Source organism: Poromitra crassiceps (genome assembly GCF_964638095.1).
Source record: "Poromitra crassiceps genome assembly, chromosome: 11".
Classification (NCBI taxonomy): domain Eukaryota; kingdom Metazoa; phylum Chordata; class Actinopteri; order Beryciformes; family Melamphaidae; genus Poromitra; species Poromitra crassiceps.
Genome location: NC_139643.1, coordinates 19,223,270 through 19,230,513, shown reverse-complemented (window position 1 = coordinate 19,230,513; position 7,244 = coordinate 19,223,270). Strand labels below are relative to the sequence as shown.

General features: G+C 43.1%; 1 protein-coding gene across 1 annotated transcript in view; it reads left to right on the top strand.

Annotated features, from left to right (window-relative positions):
• Window positions 1-3,446: 3,446 nt before the first annotated feature.
• LOC310784872 (CCR4-NOT transcription complex subunit 3-like) overlaps window positions 3,447-7,244 on the top strand; it is a gene marked incomplete at its 3' end in the record, with an annotated part of 26,299 nt that continues 22,501 nt past the window's right edge. The window contains exon 1 of the mRNA XM_083645908.1: window positions 3,447-3,532. The remainder of the gene's footprint in view (window positions 3,533-7,244) is intronic.

Sequence of the window (7,244 nt, the reverse complement as noted above, 5' to 3'; positions counted from 1 at the left end):
CAACTGAAATGCAGGATAATATAAGATGCAAACATGTACTTTTCAAATAATATTACCTCGTTTGTTTCATCAAATGTTGAGACACTAATGATTTGCATTTTATCATTAATTTAGAACAGAATTATGACAATCACTCGATCAATGCTCTGTCAATATGTTTCCATTGATCATAGACAATGATACTATTGAAATATTGTCCAGCCCAATATTAAGTGGACTCTGCTGTGTGGAGTGTCATGTGTGTCTTCAAGGTTCCTTCACGACCAAAACTGCTACCGCACACTGAGCATTTAAATGGCTTATCTCCTGTGTGGACTATCATGTGTTGTTTCAAGGTATCGTCGCGGCCAAAACTGTTACCACAGACCGAGCATTTAAATGGTTTATCTCCCGTGTGGATTTTCATGTGTTTCCTCAAGTTTCCTTTCTGACCAAAACTGTTACCACAGACGGTGCATTTAAATGGTTTATCTCCCGTGTGGACGAGCATGTGTTGATCCAAGTGTTCCTTACGACCAAAACTGTTACCACAGACTGTGCAAGTAAATCGCTTCTCTCCCGTGTGGACTCTCATGTGTTCCCTCAAATGTTCTTTGCGTCCAAAACTGTTGCCACAGACTGTGCAATTGAACGGCTTCTCACCTGTGTGGACTACCATGTGTTTTTTCAAGCTTCCCGTCTCAGCAAAGCTTTTGCCACATACTGAGCAAATAAAGGGCTTCTCTCCTGTGTGGACTCTCGTGTGTCTGGTCAAGTCTCCACTATAGATAAATCTTTTGCCGCAAAATGAACAACTGTTGTGTTTCCTCCCACGAGCTTCACTGTTTTTTGGCGAGTCTAAACCTGACTGAGGTTCACTCGTTTCTGTCCAATCATCACTGTCTTCAGCCTCAGAAAAGTCTGACGTCTTGCCAGCACTGGCCGGTTCTGATGTTCCACAGTCCTCTCCATCGGCTTCTGTTTTCATTTGGTCAGTTGAGCTGCTGGCTAGAGGCTCTGCCTCTCTGTTTTCCTCAGTTTGGCTTTGATGAAGCTGTGATGACTGAAGTTTCTCTTCGTCGTCTTCACTCTTCAGAGGAACAGGAGTGAATTTGAACTTGGTGATATCAGCCTCCTCCAGCCCTTGAAGCTGATCTTCCTCCTGACTGATGCAGAGGTCCTCTTGTTCCTCTTTGATGTGTGGGGGCTCTGGGACCTCCTGGCCCAGACTGGGGCTCCACTCCTGCAGATCAGGGGGAACTTTTTCTTTAATGACCAACAGCTGCTGGAAGTCTGAAGGTACGGCTGCTCTGTGTAACTGCACTACAGGATTTAAAACAGTGTCCAGCAGCTTTCGTTGTTGCTCGTTCTTTTTGGAACTAGAAGAATCTAGCCTGATATCAGACTGAATGGTTACCTCGTTACACTCCATTTCCTTCTTCAGACGCAGTCAACTCAATGGAGTGGGTAGATCTGAAGGTCTGGACTCAGGCAAAGAAGCTATTTCAAACGGCTCAAATATATCTTAAACGACCACAGTTAGTCGCTAGTTCACAAACGCTGTCAGGTTTTGGACATTAGACATTTCCATACAGTGACACAGGAACTTTTCCTCCTGGACGTTTTACTGACCAACGTTGTTCTTCAGAGCTCCAATAAGCGTTAGCTCGATTAGCTTCACAGCTAGCTAAATAGCTAAACCATTCATCTGAGTCCAGAAGAGAGAAGAGCTTCTTCCTCCTCCCTGTGCTAAACGGAGTCTCGTCTCCAGTTTATATATCCGCGATAATATCATCCATACATACAGTCTTCTGTGGGCCAATTACAGTTGTAAACTACTAATGAACGGGGGGACATCGGTAGCCTATGGTAGACCCCCGCCCCGCTCAAGAATATTCGTGCATTCCTTTATAACTGGGAACTGGTAATATTACGGTTCAAAGGTCATGAGCTGGGACGGTGATTCCAAACTCGTAGGAGCCTCAGCAGCCCCGACCTCAAAACGCTATCTTGTCCGACGTCAAATGGTCCGTCTTCTTCTTCTATGGGTTTTATGGCGGTTGGCATCCTGAAATAGTGCATTACCGCCACCTACTGTATTGCTAAAGCTATATAGTGCAATTACAATGTCAATAAAAAGTAAAGTGTCCACCCAAAATTATCCCATTCACCCCAATATACATACTGTGGCCCAGAACAATCGTCTAGGCCGGAACATTTCTTTCTTTCTTTCTTTCTTTCTTTCTTTCTTTCTTTCTTTCTTTCTTTCTTTCTTTCTTTCTTTCTTTCTTTCTTTCTTTCTTTCTTCTTGTTCTTCTTGTCCTCCTCCTCCTCCTCCTCCTCCTCCTCCTCCTCCTCCTCCTCCTCCTCCTCCTCCTGCTTCTTCTTCTTCAGACCGCAGCCCTACAGCGCCCTCCAGTGGGGCAGGGAGGTACCTGCACTGTGTGAAATACTGACTGCTGAGGATGCTTTCTGAAATTATGAGCTGGTGGGAAATGGCTTTGATAGGTTAGGATTTCTGTGAGGTCATGTGGTGAGTGAGACGAATGGTGTGGGGGAGTTGAAAGTGTGTGAATGTTGTTAGGGAGAGATATAGCTACTTGTGAAAATATATATTAATAAATATAATAGCCTATATTATGTGGTATGTGAATGAATAACTGAACTCTTTAAGGAGGTGGTTCTCAAACCTTTTCACCTCAAGGACCCCTAAACTGACACAAATTATACCACGGACCCCCATTTGGATTTTGTCCCAGGATCTACATCTGATAAGATTTGATCTTGTAGATGTTTTATTAGGCTACAGGAGGTTCATGAAACCCATGACCGAAACAGTCATACATTCTGCCATTGTGTTTCTTATGGATGGAAATATAGTGAGAATAAATTATTCCCCTTCTTGCTGGGGACCCCCTGGAACCCCCTCAAGGACCCCTGGGGGTCCTCGGACCCCCGTGCGTGCGTGTGTACCATCGACATAATATGTACCAATTGTAAATTGCACTGGACTGACATCTATCAAAGGAAACATTAAAATGAATAATAACAAAAACGTTGGTATGGTGTAATGACTCCTTTTATAATATCTACTGTGTATCTTTTGTGTATTTGATGTTATTGAGACAAAACAAAGACAGGTGGATTCCACATCAGAGACGTCAGAGTGTGCCAGCTGCCAACAGAGGGAGGTGTGAAGGGAGAGGGGCGTTTAACCAAACGCAACTTGACCTTTCACCTCTCAAAGCGACCCAATCAGAGCGGGGCTAGCGCGGAAGCAGCGAACCCGTCTCTTCTGAGTGACAGCGGGGCTTGCCCAGTAGCGGCGGGGCAGAGGGGGCGGAGGACCAATCACGAGCCCGGGTGGGCGTGACTCCCTGCTCGCATCGGAGGAGGAGGTGTTCCTGGTAGCCATCTTGGATGTGCGGGCTGATTGTTTAGCGAAAAGAATTAATGAAAAAAGAAAAGAAAATCGCCTTTTTATACGGAAAAGTAGAGATTTAGCAGAGTGGGGTGCATCTGCGGAAAGGAAACGTGACGCGGAAAAATACAGGTAAATACAATGTGGACCCGAAGGTGATTAATTACGTGCCTTTCCCCCCTCGCTCTCTCTCCCCACTCTTTTCCAAATTGTGTCTCCCACATCAAACAGCGTACCCGGTTGAAGGCTGCAGATCCCAGTTGACATCGCTCAAGTTGTGACGTGTGTTTTTCTCTCCGTGGAAATCCATAACTTGTGCCTTAACGCGTTCCCCGAGGCGGCCCAGGCGGTCACTTGTCCCGGGCAGAGTTGTGGAGTTTGTGCCTTTGCTGGGATGTGTTGATGCTACTTTCCTGCAGCTCGTCAAGCTACTGCTGCTGTTGGCACTGATGCCCGCATTGTTTATAAACATCCGAGGGTCACTGATGTCCGCGTTGTTTATAAACATCCCAGGGTCACTGATGTCCGCGTTGTTTATAAACATCCCCGGGTCACTGATGTGCGCATTGTTTATAAACATCCCAGGGTCACTGATGTCCACATTGTTTATAAACATCCCCGGGTCACTGATGTCCGCATTGTTTATAAACATCCCGCGTCACTGATGTCCGCATTGTTTATAAACATCCCGGGTCACTGATGTCCACATTGTTTATAAACATCCCCGGGACCTCACTGATGCCCGCGTTGTTAAACATCCCTGGACCCTGGGTCACTGATGCCTGCGTTGTTAAACATACCTGGGTCACTGATGCCCGCGTTGTTAAATATCCCTGGACCCTGGGTCACTGATGCCTGCGTTGTTAAACATACCTGGGTCACTGATGCCCGCGTTGTTAAACATACCTGGGTCACTGATGCCCGCGTTGTTAAACATACCTGGGTCACTGATGCCCGCGTTGTTAAACATCCCTGGGTCACTGATGCCCACATTGTTAAACATCCCTGGGTCACTGATGCCCTCATTGTTAAACATCCCTGGACCCTGGGTCACTGATGCCCGCGTTGTTAAATATCCCTGGACCCTGGGTCACTGATGCCCGCGTTGTTAAACATACCTGGGTCACTGATGCCCGCGTTGTTAAACATACCTGGGTCACTGATGCCCGCGTTGTTAAACATCCCTGGGTCACTGATGCCCACATTGTTAAACATCCCTGGGTCACTGATGCCCGCATTGTTAAACATACCTGGGTCACTGATGCCCGCATTGTTAAACATACCTGGGTCACTGATGCCCTCATTGTTAAACATCCCTTGGTCACTGATGCCCACATTGTTAAACATACCTGGGTCACTGATGCCCTCATTGTTAAACATACCTGGGTCACTGATGCCCGCATTGTTAAACATACCTGGGTCACTGATGCCCGCATTGTTAAACATACCTGGGTCACTGATGCCCTCATTGTTAAACATACCTGGGTCACTGATGCCTGCATTGTTAAACATACCTGGGTCACTGATGCCTGCATTGTTAAAGATCCCTGGGTCACTGATGCCCTCATTGTTAAACATACCTGGGTCACTGATGCCTGCATTGTTAAACATACCTGGGTCACTGATGCCTGCATTGTTAAAGATCCCTGGGTCACTGATGCCCACATTGTTAAACATGGATGCAAAGTACCGTAAATTCCGGACTATAAGCCGCACCGGTGTATAAGCCGCACCTGCAAAGTTGACTGTTTTTTACATATATAAGCCGCACCGGACTATAAGCCGCGGGTGTTTTAATGTTTTTTTTTTTTTTTTTTTTTTTTTTTTTTTTGTGTTTTAATGTTTAATTACCATATGTAAGGGTTCATGCACAGAGGGGATTGTCGGGAAAGAGATGGCTGTTTGAGGAAGCTCCCATTTATTAACATTTCAACAAAACAACATAACACAACACCACCTGTGTTTCTTTTTTACAGTGCACACAGTGTCATACAGTGTCATACAGTGTGGTGAAAAGAGGGCAAGAGAGGAAATTAAAACAGAAGTGGATTTATAGTTAGAAAGAGTGCTAAAGAAGAGAGAATTCCGTTTTTTTCTTTTTTTTTTTTGAAAAAATCCATAGATAAGCCGCACCGTTATATAAGCCGCAGGGGCCAAAAAAGGCCAAAAAACGGGAAAAAAGCTGCGGCTTATAGTCCGGAATTTACGGTAGTCACTTTTAGGTACATTAACAGTCACCTTTTTCATCCTGAAATAGGACACTTTGCCTAAGGATGTCTTGACTGGTTTTGTGTCTGCCCTAGTGGTATCTGTCAATAACTATACCTGAACATATAAACCGTTGAAAACACATCAATAAACAAAAGCCACAATAATCAAAATTTCCAAAATCATCTAGCCTATAATTATGTTAGCTATCTAAAGAATGTGCCCATATACCAGCCTCCTGGTTTCTGGGTTTGGAGAAGAGGAACATGTGTGGGAGACTGTCCAGAAACTTCTCAGTGGGTCAGTGTGATGTGTGTTTACTGCCAGCGTGGCCTTTCTCTACCACATATGGCATGTACGGGATGCTGAGGTTTAGCTTGTTTAAAGCAGTGGTTCTTACACTTTTTCACACCAAGGACCCCTAAACGGACACACATTAGACCACAGACCCCCGTTTGATAAGATTTTGTTCCAGGGTCCCCCCTTATGGTAAGATTTTTGCTTTCTGATGTTTTTACGACAAAGTGTATGAAATCTATGACAAAATAGTAGGGCCATATGATTCTGTTTTGTTTTTTTACAAATTCGGTTTTATTTGTTTTTACAAATTCAATTTTTTCCATTTTAATTTAGGGGTCAGGATCGATATTTTTTTGTTTTTCTGATGACTCGCCTCACTCAGACTTCGACATGTTTCTCAAAGTGAAAACCAAGTTGTGGGGTGACGTAGGGGTCCCACGCAAGACCGACACCCCCTCTCAAAACACCCCAATCGGAAACCAAATTATTTTTCTAGGTCTATTTTACAATTACAAAATAATTTAGATTACTACAATAATTTCTGTGTGTCAGTCTGTAATGTAGTTTTATTTGTGTGTGTGAGTCTGTAATGTAGTTTTATTTCTGTGTGAGTCTGTAATGTAGTTTTATTTCTGTGTGAGTCTATAATGTAGTTTTATTTCTGTGTGAATCTGTAATGTAGTTTTATTTCTGTGTGTGAGTCTGTAATGTAGGTAGTTTTATTTGTGTGTGAGTCTGTAATGTAGTTTTATTTATGTGTGAGTCTTTAATGTAGTTTTATTTCTGTGTGAGTCTGTAATGTAGTTTTATTTCTGTGTGAGTCTGTAATGTAGTTTTATTTCTGTGTGAGTCTGTAATGTAGTTTTATTTCTGTGTGAGTCTATAATGTAGTTTTATTTCTGTGTGAGTCTGTAATGTAGTTTTATTTCTGTGTGAGTCTGTAATGTAGTTTTATTTCTGTGTGAGTCTGTAATGTAGTTTTATTTCTGTGTGTGAGTCTGTATTGTAATGTAGTTTTATTTCTGTGTGAGTCTATAATGTAGTTTTATTTCTGTGTGAGTCTATAATGTAGTTTTATTTCTGTGTGAGTCTGTAATGTAGTTTTATTTCTGTGTGAGTCTGTAATGTAGTTTTATTTCTGTGTGTGAGTCTGTAATGTAGTTTTATTTCTGTGTGAGTCTGTAATGTAGTTTTATTTCTGTGTGAGTCTGTAATGTAGTTTTATTTCTGTGTGAGTCTGTAATGTAGTTTTATTTCTGTGTGAGTCTGTAATGTTTTATTTCTGTGTGAGTCTATAATGTAGTTTTATTTCTGTGTGAGTCTATAATGTAGTTTT